Source organism: Canis lupus, chromosome 12 (genome assembly GCF_048164855.1).
Source record: "Canis lupus baileyi chromosome 12, mCanLup2.hap1, whole genome shotgun sequence".
Classification (NCBI taxonomy): Eukaryota; Metazoa; Chordata; class Mammalia; order Carnivora; family Canidae; genus Canis; species Canis lupus.
Genome location: NC_132849.1, coordinates 65,684,017 through 65,708,775, shown reverse-complemented (window position 1 = coordinate 65,708,775; position 24,759 = coordinate 65,684,017). Strand labels below are relative to the sequence as shown.

The 24,759-nt window shown below is 47.6% G+C and overlaps 1 long non-coding RNA gene across 1 annotated transcript; it reads left to right on the top strand.

Annotated features, from left to right (window-relative positions):
* The first annotated feature begins 12,997 nt into the window (after nucleotides 1-12,997).
* Nucleotides 12,998-22,803, top strand: LOC140600781 (uncharacterized). The gene is made up of 2 exons (XR_012003954.1): nucleotides 12,998-13,121; nucleotides 21,925-22,803. It is a non-coding gene; the product is annotated as an uncharacterized lncRNA (long non-coding RNA).
* Nucleotides 22,804-24,759: the final 1,956 nt, after the last annotated feature.

Here is a 24,759-nt window from a genome sequence, read left to right as displayed (position 1 = left end):
TTGTGATTTTATTTATTTAGGTCTTTTCTCTTTTCTCGTTGATAAGGCTGGCTAGGGCTTGATCCATTTTATTAATTATTCTGAAGAACCAGCTCTTAGTTTTGTTATTCCATTCTACTGTTTTTTTATTTCTGTATTGTTTATTTCTGCTCTCATCTTTATTTTTTCCCATCTTCTGTAGGCTTTAAGCTTTGTTTGCTATGCCTTTTCCATCTCCTTTAGCTGTAGGGTTAGATTGTGTATTAGAGACTTCTTGTTTCCTTTTTTTAAAAAACATTTTATTTACTTTTTATTTATTTATGATAGTCACACAGAGAGAGAGGCAGAGACATAGGCAGAGGGAGAAGCAGGCTCCATGCACCAAGAGCCCGACGTGGGATTCAATCCCGGGTCTCCAGGATCGCGCCCTGAGCCAAAGGCAGGCGCTAAACTGCTGCATCACCCAGGGATCCCAGACTTCTTGTTTCCTGAGGAAAGCCTGTATTGCTATGTATTTCCCCCTTTGGACTGTCTTTGCTACATCCCAGAGGTTTGGAGAAACATGTTTTCATTTTCATTTGTTTTATTTTATTTTTTTTTATTTTTAATTTTTTTTTAATTTTTTAAATTTATTTTTTATTGGTGTTCAATTTACTAACATACAGAATAACCCCCAGTGCCCGTCACCCATTCACTCCCACCCCCCGCCCACCTCCCCTTCCAACACCCCTAGTTCGTTTCCCAGAGTTAGCAGTCTTTACGTTCTGTCTCCCTTTCTGATATTTCCCACACATTTCTTCCCCCTTCCCTTATATTCCCTTTCACTATTATTTATATTCCCCAAATGAATGAGAACATATAATGTTTGTCCTTCTCCGACTGGCTTACTTCACTCAGCATAATACCCTCCAGTTCCATCCACGTTGAAGCACATGGTGGGTATTTGTCATTTCTAATAGCTGAGTAATATTCCATTGTATACATAAACCACATCTTCTTTATCCATTCATCTTTCGTTGGACACCGAGGCTCCTTCCACAGTTTGGCTATCGTGGCCATTGCTGCTATAAACATTGGGGTGCAGGTGTCCTGGCGTTTCACTGCATCTGTATCTTTGGGGTAAATCCCCAGCAGTGCAATTTCCTGGTTGCTCCATTCATTCTCTAGTAGGATGTTCATAATCTCCACATATTTTTGGTCTGTCCAAATTTTTTCTTACTGTCAACTTCGAGTTTCATAGCGTCGTAGTCAAAAATATACAGGGTGTGATATCAACTTCTTGTACCTGTTGTACCTGTTGAGGGCTGATTTGTGGCCCATGATATGATCTGTGCTGGACAATGTCCCATGTGCACTTGAAAGGAATGTGTATTCTGCTTTAGGAAGAAATGTTCAGACTATATCTGTTGAGTCCCTGTCGTCCAGTGTGTCAAGGCTATTGTTCCCATGTTGATTTTCTGCATAGACGATCAGTCCATTGCCATAAGTGGGTGGGTTTTAAAATCCCCTGTCATTGTATTATTTTCAATACAGTCAGTTCCTGTACGTTTGTTGGTATTTGGTTTCCATATTTAGGTACTCCCATGTTGGCAGCATAAATATTTAGTTCTTTGATCGATATAGAGAGTCTTTTTAATTATGAAATAATGCCCTTCTTCATCACTTCTTACATTATTTGTTCATTCTTTTTTGAGATTAAATATTTTATTTATTTATTCATGAGAGATACACAGAGAAGCAGAGGCAGAAACATAGGCAGATGGAGAGACAGGCTCCCCAAAAGGATGCCGATGTGGGACTCGATCCTGGGACCCCAGGAACACACCCTGAGCCGAAGGCAGATGCTCAACCACTGAGCCACCAGGTGTCCCCCAGGGTTTGGTTTCAAATCTAGTTTTTCTAATATAAGTATTGGTCCTCCAGTTTTCTTTTCATAACCATTAGCGTGATAGATGATTTTCCATCCCCTGACTTTCAATCTGCTGTTGTCTATAGGTCTAAGGTGAGCATCTAGTAGGCAGCATACCGACGGAGTTGTTTTTTTAATAACGATTTTATTTTTGAGAGCATGAGAGAGAGAGAGAGAGAGAGAGAGAGAGAGGCAGAAAATTAGGCCAAGAGTGAAGAAGGCTCCCCACCAGGAGCCCAATATGGGACTCGATCCCAGACTCTAGGATCACACCCTGAGTCAAAGGCAGAGGCTCAAACCCAGAGCCACCCAGGCATCCCGGATCCTGTTTTTTAAGGCACTCTGATACCCTATATCTTTTGATTGGAGCATTTAGCATCAGCATTCAGAGTGCTTATTCAAAGACATGAACTTTGTGCCTTTGTGTTACCGGTAGAGTTGGTGTTTCTGGTGACATACTCTGGTCCTTTCTAGTCTTTGTTGCTTTTGGTCTCTTTTTTCCCCCACTAGAATAGTTCTTCTGAAAATTCCTTACTGGACTGGTTTAGTGGTCATGAACTCCTTTATACTTTGCCTGTCTGGGAAAATCTTTCTCTCTATCCTGAATGACACCCTTGCTGAAGAAAGAATTCATACAAATTGGACTCCAATAAAAAGAAATTTAAAAACTTAAAATAAATTTTTGCTATTATGATTGAGGAAAATGGCATTTAGGAGGAAAAGCAGAAGCTGAAAGAGAGGAGGAAAATTTCACCATCCGTGGCCTTCACAGGGACCTGGTGTCCTTTCCTAGGAGGGCCCCCCACTCCGGAGGATGCTTCCTGCCCCTCTGCTCTCCTTTTTGGAACACAAGAGGCACATCTCCGTGCCTCCAGCACCTCTGCAGTCATGGTTTATAGCGTCTTCCAGGTATCCTATTGGGGACCACAGCGTTGTGTATGTAACCATCCAGCTGCTGTTTGACAACACTGGGGGGATTCTGACTTTTGTTGGTTTTGGGGTGTTTGTGTGTCTATCACATGAAGCTATGACGTGCAGTTATCGGATCCTCTGGCTGGGTCACCCAAACGCCGAAATGGTTGGTACAACATCATTTCTGGTGCTGATGCTGGTTGGCTAGCTGGGCTCTCCTGGCCGACCCGGGGCTCGCTCCTGTCATGAATTTCAGCTGGAGGGTCAGCTGAGGTGGAAGGTCTGGCTGGGCCACATTCCCATGTCCAGCAGTGGGTCTCCCCAAGCGCCGCCTGCTTCTCTTCTCCCCGATGCCTCTCCAGCAGGGAGCCGGACCTCGGGGCTGCCCTGGGGGGATCTCCAGAGGCACCGGGTGCCCATTATGGGGAGCCTTGGGGAGCCTGTGTGTGGGAGTAGGGGTGGTGATGGGGCTGGGGTTCCTCAGTGCCCTGTGCTGCCTGACCTTCAGGCCGAGCACCATGTTCACCCAGTCCCTACTCACTAGGGTGAGGAGGGTGCCCTCTACACACTGGTGTGAGATATCCAGCACCACAAGGTGTGCACACTGAGTCCATTTGGTGAGGGTGGCCCAGGTGCGTGATCTGCAAGTGTGGGACCCAGGATATATAACAAAAATCCCCTACCCCTGGACAAGTAGAGCAGGACTGATTCCATTTTGTGTTACACCCGCCACCTCCCCTATGACCCCCTCATGACCTACTTATGTCTTAAGGCGCTGCCCCAACCCAGTCAAGCCGCTGGGCACACCCTAATCAGAAATCGGCTCATAACAATGTAACTCTGCTTTGTGCCCGCCAAAACTGCACTCCGATTCTGACCAAAGTAATAGGCCAGGTCAAGTGGATCCTATAGGGTAAGGTGTAATTCAATCGGCCACCTGCACGTGGACCGACACGACTGTGCAACTTTCTGTGTATCCCATGGGCCACTGGCCCGTATAAAGCTGCTACGCCTCTTAGTCTCAGGGTCCAAATCCCTGCTCCGCTGTGTTGGGTGCACTTGGACTCAAGCTCCAGCTTGTAAAGAAATCCTTGGAAGTTTGCATCGATGTCGGCTCATCTGTGGTTTCTTGGATTTGCAATCCTGGGCACAACACAAGGGCCTACTGTCCTGACATCCCTTCCAGGGTCACGCTGATGGCCCCACAGGCCCTCTGTTCCCCAGGCACACAGGCACAGAGATGCGGGGAGAGGAGGAAGTACCCCAGAAACCAGCCAGCCCCCACCCCCTTGACAGAGGGAGCACAGACATCCCAGGTCCCTTTACAGAGACCCTGGTGACCTGAGGCTCCCTGGCCATCACTCTGTCCCAGGCCCTCCTGGCCCGGGGGCACAGGCTGAGTCCCAGTATAGTTTGTGGGGTCCTGACCCTGGCATCTGGCCGCCCCTGGAAGGCACGTGGGGACGTCAGCTTGTGTGCCTTGCAGTGCCCGTGCAGGGGCTGTTTGGGGACTGGGTGGTGCCCCCTCCTCCTCTCTGTGGGTCTGTCCACGCCCCGTGCACAGAGTTCTGGGAGACACAGAAATGGGCTGGCTGTGCATTTTCGCACCACAACACTTTATTGACATTCTACAGCAAACGGGCTTAGAGTGGAGGGTGTGCGCCTTCCCCTGTGGAGGGAATGTCTGTCCTTTAGGGGAGGGCAAGAATCACATGGGTGGGGTGTGAGTGCTGGAGTCCCCCACCTGGGAGCACGTGTGGACCTCGGGTGGGGGCATGTGTCCTGAGGTTTCAGCCTGAGAGACGGTTCTGAGGACAGCAGAGCTGACCTTGACCTGCAGCTCATGGGTTCCTAGCTGGGTCCCCGCAGGGCAGCTGGACCCCAGCCACTTGGCCCCTGGGGCCCCAGCACCTGGAGGAGCCTGCCTCCTGGTGTGGGTTCGGGTGGGCCCCACTGGCCCACCTCTGTTCTCTCCAACCTTGGGTGTCCCGGGATCCCCAGGGCGGCCCCAGGTCAGCGACCTAGATCTGTGGGGCACCCCCAGGGCCCAGGAGGCCACATCCAGCTGTGAGAGGGCTCGCTCAGCATGGGGCCAGAATCCAGCGCTGGACAGGGCAATGGGGGGCTGGATCCCATTAGTCTTTCTGTTGGGACTGGGGCGGTGGCTCAAATCACACCCACCCTCACAGAGCCTGGGGCCAGGCCAGTCCAGATACCCCTGGTTAGGGGCTGGTGTTCTGTGCAGTGTAAGCCGCCCTCTGGGAGGGACAGTGGGTGGAGACAGGGCACAGTGCATACTCAGCACCACTCACCTGCACACACCCTTTCAGGGGCTCCCTGTCTTCCCTCCTCCCTGCAACCCCTGGGTACTCTATGGGACACCCAGGCTTCTGATTGGAGCAGGGTTTCCAGAGAACCCTGGGGAGGCTGAGTATGTCCCACAGGGGGCACCTGCACTGCGTCCTTGCTGGGAGCTGTTGGTGTGGGGGTGGATGGTGTGGGTGCAGGGGTATGATGGTGGTGGATTATGGGGGATGGTGTAGGGGGGATGGTGTTGGGGTATAGTGTGGGTGGGGATTGTGTGGGGCTGTGTGGGTTTGAGGGGGATGGTGTAGGTGGGATGCCATGGGGAATGATAATGTAGGGGGATGGAGTGGGAGTGGGGAATGAGGGGGATGTCGTGGGGGGCCTGCTGACACAGGGCATCCCCTTCCTCTAAGATGCACAAGGAGACGTCTACACTTAAAGGAGACTCCAGTCTGGGGTTTGCTGTGACATCTGCCCCTGGGGCGTGGTGTGGTCAGTGCACGACCCTGGCAGGACCGGGGGCATTATCTGGGGTTCATCATACTATGTGTGTTTTCAAATTGCAAATTGTCTCAAATTAAATGCATAGAATTTAGAAACCTGTAAAGCACCGAGAGTGGGTGTTACTCTGACCCGTCTGACCCTCATGGGATCGAAGTGTGTCCTGCTCCGCTGCGGCCATTCTGCCTGGCACTCAGGTCCGGTTCCTGTCCCCCACACCATCAACCCATCCCCTGCTCCTCAGGGGGTCGTCCCTCTCCCCTTTGGGGTTCAGCTCCCATGGCAAGCCCTGGAGACCCCATCCTAGTGGCCTCCTCATCCCTGAGGCCCCGGGGGTGGGGGCACAGAGGTCATCCCCAACACCCTACCATGGAGCGGTGTGTTGTTGGTTGCTGTTCTGCCCCCCAACTCGGAATCCCCGTTTTCCCTACCCAGAATCCCCCGGTACTCTCCTGGGTCTTGATCCCCCCTGGCCCCTCAACCTCACCCTATCCCGTAGTAGTCCCAAAATATGATGTGACTGCTGAACGTCCTGTTGACGTCCAGGTCCACCTGCGTGATGTCCCTGGAGGAGACCAGTGCCTCCTCCTTCATTTCCTGTGGGAAAACCGGGGAGGAGGAGCTGGTGTCAGGGACACAGACCCCGACCTGTCACCAGGTGCTCTCCTGGGCAGGGAGCCCTGGGGCCACCATGGGAGTGTGTCCTGCCAAAACCTCCTTCCTTCCCCTGGGAGGCTGGGGACGGCGGGAGTGCCCACCGTGCCTGTGGAACTGTGTGAGGGCCTGTTCCCAGCTGTAGTGGGCGGGGAAGTGACTGAGGGTCAGCCTGGGTGGGAGGGGACAGGAGGCCAGTCCAGGTGGGGAGGGGTCATGGGGGTGTTGTGCCCAAGATGTCGAATCTGAGAAACCACTAAGGAGCCAACACTGATGCAAACACCGAAGGGTTGTTTTACAAACTCGAGCATGTGTTCAAGTACAAGCCACACAGTGGAACAGGAATTTGGACCCCGAGGAAGGTTTTAGCTTAGTTTTAAGGGCTGGTCTCGGGGACGTCCAGAAGAGCTGGAGCAATTCCTCAAGTTCTGTTTACATTTTGATATGGGGCCTTCAAGGGCATTGAGCTCTCCTCTCATTCTAATTGGGGTGTCCAGCCCTTTGCTTAGGCTCAGTTTTTATTCTATTGTGGGGCTTTCTAAGAAATTAAGCTGTAAACTTGTTTTTTTCCAGTAAGTGAAGTAATGCAAATTTCAGCTTTCTTCACAGGGGCCTGGGATTGCTGGACGTGTGCTAATACTGAACTTAAAGTAGAATGGCCGTAATGTTCTCGGCCTCCAAGCATCCCATCCCGTCCTATCTAGCTCATGCCCCCCTCCCTGGAGCTCCTAAGAGAGAAATTGCAAATGACCTCAGCATGGCAGCCTGTTTTGTGGGACAGGCCCAGAGATTTGAGATCAGGAAGACCTGGGGCACAGGCGTCCCGGCAGTGCAACAGGATTCCATGCTGTAGACTCTTATTCCCTAAGGCTATCTTGACAACTGACTTTGTACATAGAAAAGTTCTCCCTTGTCTTTAAAAGTGCAGGAGCGAGATAAAGCATTTTTTCTCTGCCCATCTGATTGCTCAGATTCCACTCTGAGACATATTTCCTGTTAATAAGGATAATTTACTATCCATAATACTATGGTTAAAATATTCTGACACATGTAATTCAAAGGGATGAGTGTTTCTCATCTTTTTCTTCACAGCTCAGTCACTCATCAGGAAATGCATCTTTATGGATTTGGAAATAATTGAGGGACATTAGTACCAATGTTCCTATTATTATGTGAAGGATTCTTCCCTGAGATTCTTCCCCTATTTCAACTGACACTGAAACACTTTGAACTCTTTGGAAGTCAAATGTCAAGGAAATAAATGTTATACATTGCTAATTTTAAATGCACTTGCAATATGGTGTCTATTGTACTAGAAGTATTTTTATCTGATTTTTGCTATTTATTATCCTTTACTGCTTTTCAGGTTGAGGAGGCATTATACGTGTTCAATTTTCAAATTAAATCCTATTTTTTAGAAAGAAAACAAAGATTTATAAGGAAATTGGGAAGATAGTACAGAGAATTCTCATGCACTTGCACTCAGTTTCCCCAATAATCAATATCTTATATCAGTACGGTACAAATATTAGCTAATGAATCAATATTAAAATTTTCGCAATAACCAGAGACCATACTTTATTCAGATTTCCTTAGTTTTTGCTAAATCACCATCCCTTATACCACACTCCATTTGTCCTCATGTTTTCTTAGGCTCCTCTGGATTGTAGCAGTCTCTCAGCCTTTCCTTGTTGTTGTTGAACTGGAACACGTTGAGAAGTAGAGTATTTTGTAAAATTTCCCTCAGTTGGGACATATCTGTTGTTTATCTCATGATTGAACTGTTTTTGTGGATTATATACAGAGATATAATGCCGTTTTTATTATATCATATAAAGGATAGATACTATCAACATGATTTATCAGTCCTGGTATTGATCTGATCATCTTGCTGAGGTAGTGTTTGTCAGGTTTCTCCGTAGTAATGTGATTCTTTATTATTATTATTATTATTATTATTATTATTATTATTAAAGTTTTTCATAATATATTTTGTAGAAGAAGTTATTATGTTCATTGCACACCTAAGAGTGGAAAGCTATGCTCAGGAACTTGAGGGTGGAATGTCTGCACAAATTGTTTGAAAATCTTCTACATGGGAGATTTCTTTTCCCTCTGGGTTTGTTTGTTTCTTTTTGAAAGATGATATTTATTCATTTCAGAGAGAGAGGAGTGAAAAACATGTGCTAGAGGGGCAGAGGGTGAGGGAGAAGCAGGTTCCCTGCTGAAGAGGGAGCCTTCCTTGGGACCTGGATCATGATCTGATCCTAAGGCAGAAGCTTAACTAACTGAGCCACACAGGTGCCACTCTTTCTTTCTTTCTTTCTTTCTTTCTTTCTTTCTTTCTTTCTTTCTTTCTTTCTTCCTTCCTTCCTTCCTTCCTTCCTTCCTTCCTTTCTCTTCTTTCTTTCTTTCTTTCTTTCTTTCTTTCTTTCTTTCTTTCTTTCTTTCTTTCTTTCTTTCTTTCTTTCTTTCTTCTTTCCTTAAAAATAAATTTACTTTTTATTGGTGTTCAATTTGCCAACATACAGAATAACACCCAGTAGTGCTCATCGCGTCAAGTGCCCCCCTCAGTGCCCGTCACACATTCACCCCCACCCCCGCCCTCCTCCCCTTATATCACCCTTAGTTCATTTCCCAGAGTTAGGAGTCTTTATGTTCTGTCTCCCTTTCTGATATTTCCCACACATTTCTTCTCCCTTCCCCTATATTCCCTTTCACTATTATCTATATTCCCCAAGTGAATGAGAACATACAATATTTGTCTTTCTCTGATTCACTTACTTCACTCAGCATAATACCTTCCAGTTCCATCCATGTTGAAGGAAAAGGTGGTTATTTGTCGTTTCTAATGGCTGAGCAAGCCCACCTTTCCTCTGTCTTCATCTTGGGAGTCTCCCATGATATGAATGTTATTGTTTTAATAAGTGGCTGAGTTCCGAAATCTGCCTCTATGGTCCATAACCTTCCTTGTTTTTAATGCTTCCACTTGGTACTGCATCTCAGTTATAGCATTTTTAACATTGGCCTGACTAGATTTTAATTCTTTTATTTACAGTAAGGGATTCTCTAGTTTTCTTCTGTGCTCTTTTTCCAGCCCAGCTGCTATATTTATAATCATTGTTTTAAACTGTAGTTAGACATCATATATTTGTATTGATGGACTTCCTGGTTGTGAGTATTACCTCATATTATTTTATGGAGGTGAATTTCTCCATCTCATTATTTTTTCCAGAAAAGAAAGACGGAAGGAAAAGAAAAACCAAGAAAAACAATAACAACTGCCCTCCCCAAAAAAAACTACCAGATTATTTTTGTCTGGTTGTTAAAAGATTCTAAATACCAAAATAAGAAACACAATTAAAGTACCATGAAAATAAAAATAAGAAATATATAAGGTACATACATAAAAATTAAAATAAGGCAATTTATAAAATAGAATCAAAGAAAATACATGAAAATAAAGCACAAAGTACAAAGGAAGCTAGACCCTACTTTCCAAGCAGAGCTGAAGCTCTGCAACCTCTGTGGTCTGACACCTTGGTGGCAGCGAGTGGTCTGTGCAGGGTCTGGGGATTGGCCATGGCGCTGATTGTCAGGTGCACATCTGCCTGTGAGATGCATCTGCGGGGTCTGAGGCGGGGTGGGCGTCAGCGCGTCTGACCTCCAGCGGGTGGCGCTGTGCTCCTCCCAGAGACCCGGTCCAGATGGGCGGGATGTGGGTGGGGTCTCTGGGTCCTCTGGCTCTGGGGCTTAGCATACTGCCCCCCAGTTTGCAGGGGTCTCCACAGAAGATCCCTCAAGTCCCCGGGTCTCCGCCATTTCTCTCAGAATCCTGCGTTCACTCTACAGGCGTCCGAGTTTCTTTTGGTTTTCTTTTTTTATCTCAGACTGTCGTGCCCAAGATTGTGAATCTGAGAAACCTCCGAGAAGCCAACAATGATGCAAACACACGAGGGTTTATTTACCACCTTGAGCTTGTGTCCAAGTGTACCCAACAAGCAGAGCATGGACTTGGACCCTGAGGTGGGTTTTAGCTTAGTTTTAAGGGCTGGTCTCGGGGACCTCCAGAAGGGCTAGAGCAATTCCTCAAGTTCTGTTTACATTTTGATATGGGGCCTTCAAGGGATTGAGCTCTGTTTTCATTCTAATAGGGGCTTCCTGCCCTTGGCCTGGGCTAAGTTTTGATTCAATTGTGGGGCTTTCAAGGATATTAAGCTGTAAACAGCAAAGGTTCCACACCTGGAAGGGGGACGTCACACTGTCCCTATATGCTGAAGATGCAGAACTAGAAACAGGCATCCCCAGAGCCTCCACCAAAACCTGTTAGAACTAAGGAGTGAGTTCAGTAAAGTCATGGGACACAAACTGACCCTACAGAGCAGAGTAACCTTGCTGTGTACCGACAATGAGCACTCAGGAAGGAAATGACGGATGTGACTCCCTTCTCAGGAGCATCAAGGAGAATAAATAATGAGACTGAACCAAAGGAGCACAAGACTTGTGCACTGAGCCATACCAGGCTCTGGGAGGCCGTCCTGGGCTCGTGGGGTGGGAGCCTCATCTTGTGAAAATGTCCGCAGTTCCTGAAGCCACCCTCAGTTTCAATGTCATTCCTATCAAAATCATGGTGGCAGACCTTAGAAATAGGAAAAAAAAAACCCATAACATCCATCTTCCTCAACAAATAACCCCTGACAGCAAACCAGTATTGGAGAAGCAGGACAGAGTGAGACGCAGCACTTTCCTATTTCCCCTGTTATGCCCCCACCCCTCCAGCGACCCTCAGTTCATTTCATATCATTAAGAGTCTGTATTTCCTGCATCTGTTTTGATCTTATTTGTTTCTCCTTCCCTTCACTGATGTTCATCTGCTTTGCTTCTTTAATTCTACCTGTGAATGACACCACACGGTCATTCTCTTTCCCGAGTGACTTACTTCACTTAACATTTTCCCTTGAGTTCTATCCACAACATTGCAAATGGCAAGATTTCCTTCTCTTTGATAGCTGAGTACCATTCCTCTCTCTATGACCATCATCTATCTCCCATCCTCTTTATCCATCATCTGCCACAGGGCACCGAGTCTCCTCCCACAGTGTGGCTACTGTAGACCCAGCTGCAGTGGACATTGGGGTGCAGGTGTCCCAAGTCTCACTGCATCTGTATCTTCGGAGTGAGCTCCAGGCCGTTCACCTGCTGGTCACAGGGCGGCTCTATTTGTAACTTCCTGAGGGGCCTCCACACTGTTTCCAGGGCAGCTGCACGAACCCACGGTCCCGCCCACAGTGGAAGAGGGTTGAGTGAGTTTTGCAGGACGTGGTAAAAGTCTGGTCCACATTTCATTTTGCAACCCGTGGGCTCCAATTCCTTGTCCTTAAGTATTTCTGGGGAAGCAGGGTGTTGGGCTCCTTTTCAGTGAGATGTTTCCGAAACTAACAGGCCCCAGCTGGAGCCTGGAAGGAGGCAGGTGGGGCCCATGTAGCACCCGCTGCCTCCTGCACTGCCTCCTGCACAGCCTCCTGCAGTGCCTGAGTGTCCCACAGGGTGCGCCCAAGCCAGGCCCCTCCCATGGGGCAGGCATGTGCAGTAGGCCTCCTCTGCCTGCACTAACAGGAGCCAGCCTGTGCTGGGGAGGCCTGAGGGGGACGTGGGGACGCATCTACGCTGATGAGCTGCAGCCTCCACAGGACCCTCAGGAAGTCTTCAGGGGGAAATTGGGTCGCGTTCATGCTGACAGGAGCCCCAGTCTCCTCAGGACCCGCGGTGAGGCTTTAGGAAGATGTGGGCCCGCATCCACCCTGACAGGAGCCCCTGGGCTGCCTCAGGACCAGCGGGGAGTCTTCAAGAAGATGTGGGCCCACGTCCACACTGACAGGAGCCCTGAGCCACCTCAGGACCCGCGGGGAGGTTTCAGAAAATTGTGGGCCCGCATCCTCGCTGACAGGAGCCCCTCAGCAGCCTCAAGACCCACGGGGAGGCTTCAGGAAGATATGGGCCCGCATCCACGCTGACAGGAGCCCCTGAGCCACCTCAGGACCTGCGGGGAGGCTTCAGGAAGATGTGGTGCGACATCCACTCTGGCAGGAGCTCCCAGACCCCTCAGGACATAAATTGAGGCTTCTGGAAGCTGGGGGCCGCATTCATGGTTACAGGAGCCCTGGCCTCCTCAGAACCCTTGGTGACACTTCGGGAGGACTTGGGGCCACATCGACACAATAGGACGGTGACTTCCTCAGGACCCCCGGTGTAGACTTGGGGAAATGTGGGGATGCGACCATGGGGACAGAAGACCCCAGCCTTGTCAGGGCCTGTGTTGAGGCCTAAGAAAGATGTGGGTGCCGCATCCACACTGACAGGATTCTCCAGCCTTCTCAGAACCCACTGTGAAGGTTTGGGAAGATTATGTGCCACATCCATGCTGACAGGAGCCCCAAGCCTCCTCAGGTCTTATGGTGAGGCTTGAGGAAATGTGGGGCCACGTCAACCCTGACAGGAACCCCATCCTCCTCAGGACCAGCACTTTGGCTTCAGGACATATGGGGCTGCGTCTATGCTGACAAGAGCCCACAGCCCCCTCAGGACCCACGGTGAGTTTTCTAGGGGACGTGGGGTCATGTCCAGGCTGACAGGAGCCCCCAGCTTCCTGAGGACCTGCTGTGAGGCTTCCAGAGGATGTGAGACATAGTCCACAATGACAGGAGACCCGGCGTCCTCAGGACCTGCTGACTATGACTCAAGGACACGTTGGGCCATGTCCACACTCACAGGAGCCCGGCTCGCTTGGACTACCTGGAGGACTCTGGAGGAGCCATTGGGGGCCACGTCTACATCAGAAGGGACTCCTCAGAACCACAGGGTAAGTGAAAGGATAGAATGAATGGTAGGGTTAGGGGAGGGGAGGCAGTTGGTGGTTAGCCTTAAGTTATATGTTAGGTGTTAGTGATTATGCTTATGGTTACAGATTAGAAGTTAGGTGAGGCAAAAGGGTAATGGTCAGTATTTAACAGTTAGGATGGGGGTTAGGGTAAGGGACAGGATTTACTGTTAGGGTTAGGGTTAGGCTCTAGGGTTTAGGGCAGGAGGTTAGGAGTTGGGGTTAGGGTGATGGTTAGAGTTAGGGTTGGGTTTAGGTTTGCAGTTAGGGTTACGGGTTGGGGAGTGAGTTAGGGTCAGGGTTTAGTGTGAGGGGTTAGGGTTATAGTTAGGGCTAGGTTTTGAATTAGGGCGAGTGTTAGGGTTGGGATAGGGGTTAAGACTAGGGTTAGGGTTATTGCTTGGTTAGGGTTAGGGACAGGTCTGGGTCAGGGTCAGGGTACGGTTTTGGAACAGGGTAAGAGATACGTTTTGGGAGTGGGCTAGGGGTTAGTTTTAGGGTATGGGTTAGGGTAAAGTTTGGGGTATGAGATAGGATTAGTATTAGAGGGTTAGGGTTAGGGTACAGGTTAAGGTCAGGAATAGGATTTGAGTACATTAAGTTAAGTTTAGGTTTAGAGGTTAGGGTTAGGGTTAGATTTAAGGTAGGGGTCAGGGTTAAGGGTTTAGAATAGGTTTAGGAGTTAGGTTGAGGTTTGGCAGGTAGGTTCAGTGAATGTGTTTTGGTCTTGGGGTTTGTGTTTGGTTTTCGATTAGTGATGGGTCTTATTTAAGGATTAGGTTAACATTAGGATTAAGTGTAGGGTTAGGGTTATGTCTGTGAATGGTTAGAGTTTGGGTCTTGGCATGTGCCTGCACTGGGACTCCTAGTATCTTGGGCAGTTTAGTTTTATGCACTCTATTTAGGTTTTGGGTTCAAAGATAGCTTGACTCCACCAAGTCAGTGGCCTCCCCAGAGAATCAAAATCCAGGCTTCTGCTGGGGTCAGAAAAGACATGGCAGGCTTCTCCGGAGCTGAGCTAAGGAGGGGATTTGTGGCTCTAAAGACTTTATTTGGATTTTTCAGTTGCCTTTCTGATTTTTTCTCTAGTGCATACATGTTTCATCAATACTACCTATTATTATTTTAGTTTTACTTGAATTCCTGTTTGTATACACAGAATGATATAGTTTCAGGTTTACCACATAGTGATTCAACCCTTGGATACAACGCCTGGTACTGACCACAGGTGCCCTCCACTATCCCCAATCCCTGATTCCCCATCCCCCTCACCTTCCTCTGGTATTTATTAGTTTATTCTCTGTGGTTAAGAGTGTGTTTTTTTGTTTGCTTCTCTCATCCCCCCTCTGCCCCTTTGCCAGTTTGTCTGGTTTCTTAAAATTTACATGTGAATGCAATTGTATGGTATTTGGTATCTTTGTCTGACTGAGTTCATTAAGCATAAGTCCTTTCCACTTCTCCCACGTCATTGTAAATGGCTTCATTTCATCGCTTCTGATGACCCAGTGATGTCGCAGTGGGTATATTTACCACATCGTCTCTGCCCATTCATCAGTCGATGGATATCTGGGCTGTATCCACAGTTTGGCTGTTGTTGATAATGCTGCTACAAACAATGGGCTGTTTGTCCCACTTGGAATCTACTAAACGACTTTTGTATCCTTGGGGTAAATACCTAGCTCTGCAATTTTGGAATCGTAGGGTAGCTCTATTTTTAACTTCTTTTTAAAAATTTTTTTATGATAGTCACAGAGAGAGAGGCAGAGACACAGGCAGAGGGAGAAGCAGGCTCCGTGTACTGTTAGTCCGACATGGGATTCGATCCTGGGTCTCCAGGATTGTGACATGGGCCAAAGGCAGGTGCCAAACCCCTGTACCACCCAGGGATCCCCTATTTTTAACTTCTCGAGGACCCCCCACAGTGTTTTCCACAGTGGCTGCACCTGTTCGCATGCCCACCAGGAGTGTAAGGGGACTTCCTCATCTCTATAGCCTCAACAACACCTGTTGTTTCTTCTGTTGTTAATTTTAGGCATTCTGATGGCTGTCAGGTGACATCTTATTGTGGTTTTCATTTGCATTTCCCTGATGATGGGTAACGCTGAGTGTCTTTCGATGTCTGGTGGCCATCTGGATGTCTTGTCAGAGACAAAGTCCATTAATTTCTTCTGCCCATCTGCAGTTGGATAATTTGTGTTTAGGATGCTGAGATATATATTTGCTTTACGTATTTTGCATACTAACTGTTTATTGGATGTGTTGTTTACAAATATCTCCTTTCATTTTGTATGTTGCCTTTTAGCGTTGGTTGTTTCTTTCACTTTGCAGAAGCTTTTGAATTTGACGAAGTCCCAATAGTATTTTTGCTTTTGTTTCCCTCAACTCCGAGGCATATCTAGAAAGAAGATCCAATGGCCAATGTCAAAGACGTTGTTGCCTATCTTTTCTTCTTTGTATGGTTTTAGGCCTCACATTTAGGTCTTTCATGCATTTTGAATTTATTTTTTATATATATGGTGTAAGAAAGTGGTCCAGTCATTCTTCTGCATGTGGCTGCCTGATTTTCCCAACACCATTTGTTCTTATCCTGGGGTAAGGGTTAGGGTTGGTTGAAGAGACTGTCTTTGTGCCATTGGATGTTCCTTGCTGCCTTGTTGTCGATTAATGGATCATAGAGTTACAGGTTTGTATCTTGTTTCGGCATTCCATTCTATTCTATTGATCTAAGCATCTCTTGTTGGGAGATTCTTGATTCCTGATTCAATTTCGTTGCTGGTTATCTATCTGTTCAAGTTTCTTACTTCTTCCTTTTTCATTTTTGCTATGTTATATATTTCCAGGAATTGATCTATTTCTTACAGGTTCTAGGTTGCTGGCATATAATTTTTCATAATGTTCTCTTATAAACGTTTGTATTTCTCTAGTTTTGGTTGTTATTTCTCTTATCTCATTTGTGATTTTATTTGGGTCCTTTCTCATCTTTTTTTTTTTAAAGATTTTTTTTTATTTATGGTAGTCACAGAGAGAGAGAGAGAGAGAGAGAGGCAGAGACACAGGCAGAGGGAGAAGCAGGCTCCATGCACCGGGAGCCCGATGTGGGATTCGATCCCGGGTCTCCAGGATCGCGCCCTGGGCCAAAGGCAGGCGTCAAACCACTGCGCCACCCAGGGATCCCCTTTCTCATCTTTTTATCTTTTTTCTTTTTTAAAGATTTTATTTATGTATTCATGCAAGACACAGAGAGGCAGGGGTATAGGCAGGGGTAAAATGAGGCTCCATGCAGGGAGCCTGATATGGGACATGATTCCCCAGGACCCCGGGATCATGACCTGAGCCAAAGCAGATGCTCAACCACTGAGGCACCCAGGTGCCTTTCTGATTGAATTCCTTTGCTTGTAATGGGTCTACTCACATTTTCTATTTCTTCCTGTTTCAGTTTTGCTCGTTTGCACATTTCTAGGGATCTCTCCAATTCTTCCTGGTCTCCCAGTTTGTTTGCGTATAATCTTTCATAGTATCCCTTATAATTGTCTTATTTTCTGGTGTTGATTGTGATCACTCTTCTCTCTTTTGTGATTTTATTTATTTAGTTCTTTTCTGTTTTCTTGTTGATAAGGCTGGTTAGGGCTTGATCCATTTTCTTAGTTATTTTGAAGAACCAGTTCTTAGTTTCATTATTCCATTCTACTGTTTTGTTGTTTCTGTATTGTTTATTTCTGCTCTCATCTTTATTTTTCCCTTCTTCTGTAGGCTTTAGGCTTTGTTTCCTATTCCTTTTCCAGCTCCTTTAGGTGTAGTGTTGGGTTGTGTATTGGAGTCTTCTTGTTTCTTGAAGTAGGCCTGTATTGCTATCTACTTCCCTCTAAGGACTGTCTTTGCTACATCCTAGAGGTTTGAAGAAACATGTTTTCATTTTCATTTGTTTTAAATTTCCTGTTTAATTTCCTGGTTGCTCTATTCCTTCTCTAGTAGGATGATCATAATCTCCATGAATTTTTGGATTGTCCAAATTTTTTCTTACTGTCGAATTCGAGTTTCATAGCCTCATGGTCCGAAAATGTACTGGTGTGATACCATCCTTCTTGTACCTGTTGAGGGCTGATTTGTGGTCCATGATATAATCAATCCCAGACTCCAGGATCACACCCGGAGTCAAAGGCAGAGGCTCAACACCTGAGCCACCCAGGCATCCCAGATCCTGTTTTTTAAGGCACTCTGATACCCTCTATCTTTTGATTGGAGCATTTAGTCTATCAGCATTCAGAGTGATTATTGAAAGATATGAACTTACTGCCTTTGTGTTACCGGTAGAGTTGGTGTTTCCAGTGACGTTCTCTGGTCCTTTCTAGTTTTTTGCTTTTGGTCTCTTTTTTTCCCCCACTAGAAGAGTCCCTCTTAAAATTCCTTATTGGATTGGTTAAGTGGTCATGAACTCCTTTATATTTTGCCTGTCTGGGAAATCTTTATATCTCCTTCTATCCTGAATGACACCCTTGCTGAAGAAAGAATTTATAAAAATTAGACTCTTATAAAAAGAAATTTAAAAACATAAAATAAATTTTTGGTGTTATGATTGAAGAAAATGGCATTTAGGAGGAAAACCAGAAGCTGAAAGGGAGGAGGACAGATTTCACCCTCCGTAGCCTTCACAGGGACCTGGTGTCCTTTCCTAGGAGGGCCCCCCCTCCATAGGATGCTTCCTGCTCCTCTGCCCTCCTTGTTGGAACCCAGCAGGCACATCTCTGTACCTCTGACACCTCTGTCGTCGTGGTTTATAACATCTTCCATGTATCCTTTTGGGGACCACAGCGTCGTGTATGGAATCATCTGGCTGCTGTTTGACATTGGGGGGATTCTGATTTTTGTTGGTTTTGGGGTGTGTGTGTGTCTATCACATGCAACTATCACGTGCAGCTCTCGGATCCTCCGGCTGGGTCACCCAAATGCCAAAATGGTGGGCACAACATCATTTCTGGTGCTGGAGCTGGGTGGCTACTGGGGTCTCCTACCGACCCTGTGCTGGCTCATGCAATGACTTTCCACTGGAGTATCTGCTGAGATGGAAGTTCCGGCTTGACCACATTCCTAGGTCCTGCAGTGGGTCCTGCCAAGCACCATGTGCTTCTCTTCTCCCTGATGTCTCTCCAGCAGGGAGCCAGACCTCAGGGCCGCTCTGGGGAGTGCTCCTGAGGAGGCGGGTGCACATGGAGGGGAGCCCTGGGGCTGCCGGTGTGTGGGAGTCGGGGTGGGGATGGGGATGTGGTTCCTCAGACCCTGTGCTGCCTGGCCTTCAGGCTGAGTCCCATCCTCACCGAGCTCCTACTCACTCAAGCAAGGAGGGTGCCCTCCACACGGTGGTGTGAGAGATCCAGCACCGTAAGGTGTGCACGCTGAGTCCACCTGGTGCAGGTGGCCCAGGTGCATGAGCTGCAAGTGTGGGACCCAGGAAATTTAACAAAAATCTCCTACCCCTGAGCAAGCAGAGCAGGACTGATTCCATTTTGTGCTACACCCGCCAACTCCCCTATGACCCCCTCATCACCTGATTATGGCTTAAGGTGCTGCCCCACCCTAGTCAGGCTGCTCAACACACTCTAATCAGAAATCAGCTCATAACAGTGAACCCCGCTTTGTGCCCACCAAATCTGTGCGCCGATTCTGACCAAAGTAATAGACCAGCTCAAGTGGATACTATACGGTAGGGTGCAATTCAATCGGCCACCTGCGTGTGAACTGACATGACTGTGCAAATTTCTGCATATCCCATGGTCCACTGGCCCCTATAAAGCTGATATGCCTCTTAGTCTCAGGGTCCAAGTCCCTGCTCCGCTGTGTCGGGTGCACTTGGACACAAGCTCCAGTTTGTAAAGAAAGCCTTGGGAGTTTGCATCGGTGTTGGCTCCTCAGTGGTTTCTCGGTTTCACAATCTTGGGCACAACACAAGGGACTACTGTCCTGACATCCCTTCTAGGGCCATGCTGACTGCCCTGCAGGCCCTCTCTGCCCCAGGCTCACAGGCAAGGGGATGTGGGGAGGGGAGGAAGTGCCCCGTACCTGGCCAGCCACGACCTCCTGGACAGAGGGAGCACAGACATCCGGGTCGCTTTGCACAGACCCTGGTGACCTGAGGCATCTTGGCTGTCACTCTGTCCCAGGCCCTCCTGGCTCGTGGGGCACAGCCTGAGTCCCAGTAAAGTCTGTCAGGTCCTGAACCCGGCATCTGGTCACCTGTGGAAGGCACGTGGGGACGTCAGCTGGGTGTTCCTGGTGGCGCGCCTGCAGGGGCTGGTGGGGCCAAGGTGATACCCCCTCCTCCTCTCTTGGTGTCTTTCCGTGCCCCGTGAACAGTGTTCTGGGAGACACAGAAACGGGCTGGCTGTGCATTTTCGTACCACAACACTTTATTGACTTTCTACAGTAAACAGGCTCAGAGTCGAGGGTGCACACCTTCCCCTGGGGAGGGAGACCTTTCTGTCCTTTAGGGGAGGGCAAGAATGACATGTGTTGGGGGGCGGGTGCTGGAGTCCCCCACCTGGGAGCAGGTGTGGACTCTGAGTGGGGGCGTGTGTCCTGAGATTTCAGTCTGAGAGACAGTTCAGAGGACAGCAGAGCTGACCTGGACCTGCACCTCATGGGCTTATGTGCTGGGCCCCGCAGGGCAGCTGGACCCCGGCCTCGGGATCCCTGGGGCCCCAGCACCTGGAGGAGCCTGCCTCCTTGTGTGGGTGCGGGTGGGGCCCACCATCCTACCCCAGGGCCCAGGAGTCAACATCCAGCTGTGAGAGGGCTCCCTCAGTCCGGGGCCAGAATCCAGGGCTGGCCAGGGCCATGTGGGTTGGATCCCATTAGTCTTTGTGTTGGGCCTAGGGTGAGGGCTCAAATCACCCCAGCCCTCACCGAGCCCAGGGCCAGGCCAGTCCAGATCCCCATGAGTTAAGGGCTGGTGTCCTATGCAGGGTGTGCCGCCCTCAATGAGGGACAGTGGGTGGAGGCAGGGCACAGTGGGTCCTCTGCACCACTCACCTGCACCCACCCTGTTGGGGGCTCCCTGTCTTCCCTCCTCCCTGCAACCCATGGGTACTCTATGGGACACCCGGGCTTCTGATGGGATCAGGGTATCCAGAGAACCCCAGGGAGGCTGAGCATGTCCCACAGGGGGCACCTGCACTGGGTCCTTGCTGGGGGTCAATGGTGTGGTGGTAGATGGTGTGGGGGCAGGGGTATGATGGTGGTGGAGAGTGGGGAATGGTGTAGGGGTGATGGAGTTGGGGTATGGTGTGAGTGGGAATTGTGTGGGGCTGCGTGGTTTTGTCGGGGATGGAGTCTGTGGGATGCCATTGGGGATGATGATGTAGGCAGATGGAGTGGGAGTGGGGAATGATGGGTATGTCGTGGGGGGCCTGTGGAAAAAGGGCATCTCCTTCCTCTAAGATGCACAAGGAGACATCTACAGTTAAAGGCGACTAGTCTGGGGTTTGCAGTGACACCTGCCCCTGGGGCACCGTGTGGTCAGTGCAGGGCCCTGGCTGGACTGGGGGCGTTATCTGGGGGTCATTATACTATGTATGTTTTCAAATTGCAAATTGTCTCAAATGAAATGCAAAGAATTTAGAAATATATAAAGCACCGAGAGTGGGTGTCACCCTGACCCGTCCGACCCTCATGGGATCAATGTGTGTCCTGCTCCAGCCGCAGCCATACTGCCTGGCCCCCAGGTCCGGTTCCTGCTCCCCACGACCCCCACCCCATCCCCTGCTTCTCAGGCGGCCGTCCCTCTCCCCTTTGGCATTCAGCTCCCATGGCAACCCCTGGAGGCCCCATCCTACTGGCCTCCTCATCCCCGAGGCACTGGGAGTGTGGGCACTGGAGTCATCCCCAGCATCCTACCATGGAACAGTGTGTTGTTGGCTGCTATTGCTCCCCCCGGCCTCAGAAACCCGTTTTCCCTACCCAGAAGGCCCCGGGCCTCCCTCGGGGCCCTGAAGCCCCCTGGCCCAGCAGCCTCACCCGACCCCCTAGCCATCCCAAAATACGGTGTGGCTGCCGAATGTCCTGTTGACGTCCAAGTCTACCTGGGTGATGTCCCTGGCGGAGACCAGGACCTCCTCCTTCATTTCCTGTGGGAAAACTGGGGAGGAGGAGTAGGCGTCAGGGACACAGACCCCCACCTGTCACGAGCTGCCATGCTGGGCAGGGAGCCCTGGGGCCACAATGGGAGTGTGTCCTGCCGAAACCTCCTTCCTTCCCCTGGGAGCCCGGGCATGGCGGGAGTTCCCACCATGCCCGTAGGACCTGTGTGAGGGCCTGTGCCCAGCTGTTGTGGGCGAGGAGGTGACTGAGGGTCAGCCTGGGTGGGAGGGGATAAGGGTTCAGCCCAGGTGGGAGGGGACATGGGGATGTTGTGCCCAAGATTACAAATCCGAGAAACCACTATGGAGCTGACACTGATGCAAACGACAAGGGTTAATTTCCAAACTCCAGCCTGCGTCCAAGTACACCCGACACAGCGGAGCAGGGACTTGGACCACGAGGTGGGTTTTTGCTTAGTTTTAAGGGCTTGTATCGGGGACCTCCAGAAGGGCTGGAGTAATTCCTCAAGTTCTGTTTACATTTTGATATGGGGTCTTCAAAGGCATTGACCTCTGTTCCCATTATAATAGGCCCCTCCATCCCTTGGCGTGGGCTCAGTTCTTATTCTATTGTGGGGGTTTCTAGGACATGAAGCTGTAAACTTTTGTTTTTTTCCTGTAACTGAAGTAATGTAAATTTCATCTCTTCTTCACAGGGGCCTGGGATGGCTGGACGTGTTCGAATGCTGAACTTAAAGCGGAAAGGCCTTCATTTTCTCAGCCTCCTTGCATCCCATCCCATCCTATCTAGCTCCTTTCCCCTTCCCCGGACCTCCTGAGAGAGCAATTGCAAATGACCTCAGTGTGGCAGCGTGTGTTGGACAGGACCAGGGATTTGGGATCAGGAAGACCTGGGTTGCGTGCACCCCGGCTGTGCAGCGGGATTCGATGCTGCAGACTCTTATTCCCTAAGGCTATCTTGACAACTGACTTTTACATAGAAAAGCTGTCCTTTATGTTTAAAAGATGAGGAGTGAGTCAAAGCCTTTTTTCTCTGCCCATCTGATTGCTCAGATTCCAATCTGAGATGTATTTCCTGTTAATAAGGATAATTTACTATCCATAGTACTATGGTTAAAATATTCTGACACAATTAATTCAGAGGGATGAGGGTTTCTCGTCTCTTTCTTCCCAGCTCAGTCACTCCTCAGGAAATGCATCTTTATGGATTTGGAAAGAACTGAGAGACATTATTACCAATGGTCCTATTATTATGTGAAGGATTCTTCCCTGAGATTCTTCCCCTGTTTCAACTGACACTGGAACACTGAACTCTTTTGAAGACAAAAGTCAAGGAAATAATTGTTATGCATTGCTAATTTTAATTGCACTTGCAATATGGTGTCTATTATACTAAAAGTATTTTTATCTGATTTTTGCTATTTATTATCCGTTCCTGCTTTTGAGGTTAGGGAGGCATTATACGTGTTCATAAGTGTTTTTCTTTCCTTCTGATCTAAAATTTTTACTTTGTTTCCATCAAAGGAACTCTTTAAGAATAAGGCAACAGTTAATTAAACTATTCTTAAAATGTCTTCACACTTGGAGCCTGATTCATTTAAGTCAATTTTCAAAATAAATCTTATTTATTAGGAAAAAAACAAAGATTTATAGGGAAATTGAGAAGATAGTACAGAGCATTCGCATGCACTTGCACTCAATTTCTCCAATTATTGATATCTTATATTAGTACAGTACAAATGTTAGCTAATGAATCAATATTAAAATAGTCGCATTAACCAAAGACCATACTTTATTCAGATTTCCTTAGTTTTTGCTAAGTTACCACCCCTCATATGACATTCCATTTGTCCTCCTGTTTTCTTAGGCTCCTCTGGATTGTGACAGTCTTTCAGCCTTTCCTTGTTGTTGCACTGGAACACTTTGAGAAGTAGAGTATTTTGTAAAATTTCCTTCAGTTGGGACATGTCTGTTGTTTATCTCATGATTGAATTGTTTTTGTGGATTTTATGCAGAGATATACTGCCATTTTTATTATATCATATAAAGGATAGATACTATCAACATGATTTATCATTTTTGGTATCGATCTGATCATCTTGCTGAGGTAGTGTTTGTCATCTTTCTCCATAGTTAAGTGATTCTTTTCATTATTATTAATTATTGTTATCATCATCATGTTATTTTGTCTTTCATAATATATTTTGTAGAAGGAAGTTACTATGTGTATTCCACACGTAAGAGTGGGAAGCTATGCTCATCAACATGAGAGTGGAATGTCTGCACAAATTGTTTGAAATTCTTCTACAAGGGAGATTTCTCTTCCTTGTGGGTTTCTTTTTTTTTGTTTCTTTTTCAAAGATGTTTATTTATTTGAGAGAGAGAAGAGAGAAAAAGCATGAGTGAGAGAAGCAGAGGGAGAGGGAGAAGCAGGTACCCTGCTGAAAACGGAGCCTTCCTTGCAACCTGGATCATGATCTGACTTAAGGTAGAAGCTTAACTGACTGAGCCACCCCGGTGCCACTCTTTCTTTCTTTCTTTTTTTTTAAATAATAAATTTATTTTTTATTGGTGTTCAGTTTGCCAAATCAGTATAACACCCAGTGCTCATCCCATCTAGTGACCCCTCAGTGCCCGTCACCCATTCACCCTCAACCCTGCCCTCCTCCCCTCAATCACCACTAGTTCATTTCCAAGAGTTAGGAGTCTTTTGTTCTGCCTCCCTTTCTGATATTTCCCACACATTTCTACTCCCTTCCCTTATATTCCCTTTAAGTATTACCTATATTCCCCAAATGAATGAGAACATACAATGTTTGTCCTTCTCCGATTGTCCTACTTCACTCAGCATAATACCTTCTAGTTCCATCCACCTTGAAGCAAATGGTGGGTATTTGTTGTTTCTAATGGCTGAGTAAGGCCCACCTTTTCTCTCTCTTCATCTTCTGAGTCTCCTATGATATGAATGTTATTGTTTTAATAAGTGGCTGACTTCCCTACGTCTGCCTCTGTGGTCCATAACCTTTCTTGTTTTGAAGGCTTCCAGTTGGGACTGCATCTCAGTTATAGCATTTTAAACGTTGGACTGACTTGATTTTAGCTCTTTTATTTCTACAGTAAGGGATTCTCTAGTTTGCTTCTGTGCTCTTTTTCCAGCCCAGCTGCTATCTTTATAATCATTGTTTTAAACCGTAGTTAGACATAATATATGTGTATTGATGAACTTTCTGGCTGTGAGTACTACCTCATGTTATTTTATGGAGGAGAATTTCTCTATCTCATTATTTTTTCCAGAAAAAAAGAAGGAAGAAAAAGAAAAATCAAGAAAAACAATAACAACTGCCCTCCAAAAAAAAACCACCAGATTATTTTGGCCTGCTTGTTAAACATTCTAAATCCCAAAATATGAAACACAATTAAACTACCATAAAAGTAAAAATAAGAAATATATAAGGTACATACATTAAATTAAAATAAGGCAATTAATAACAAAGAATCAAAGAAAATAATTAAAAATAGAGCACAAAGTA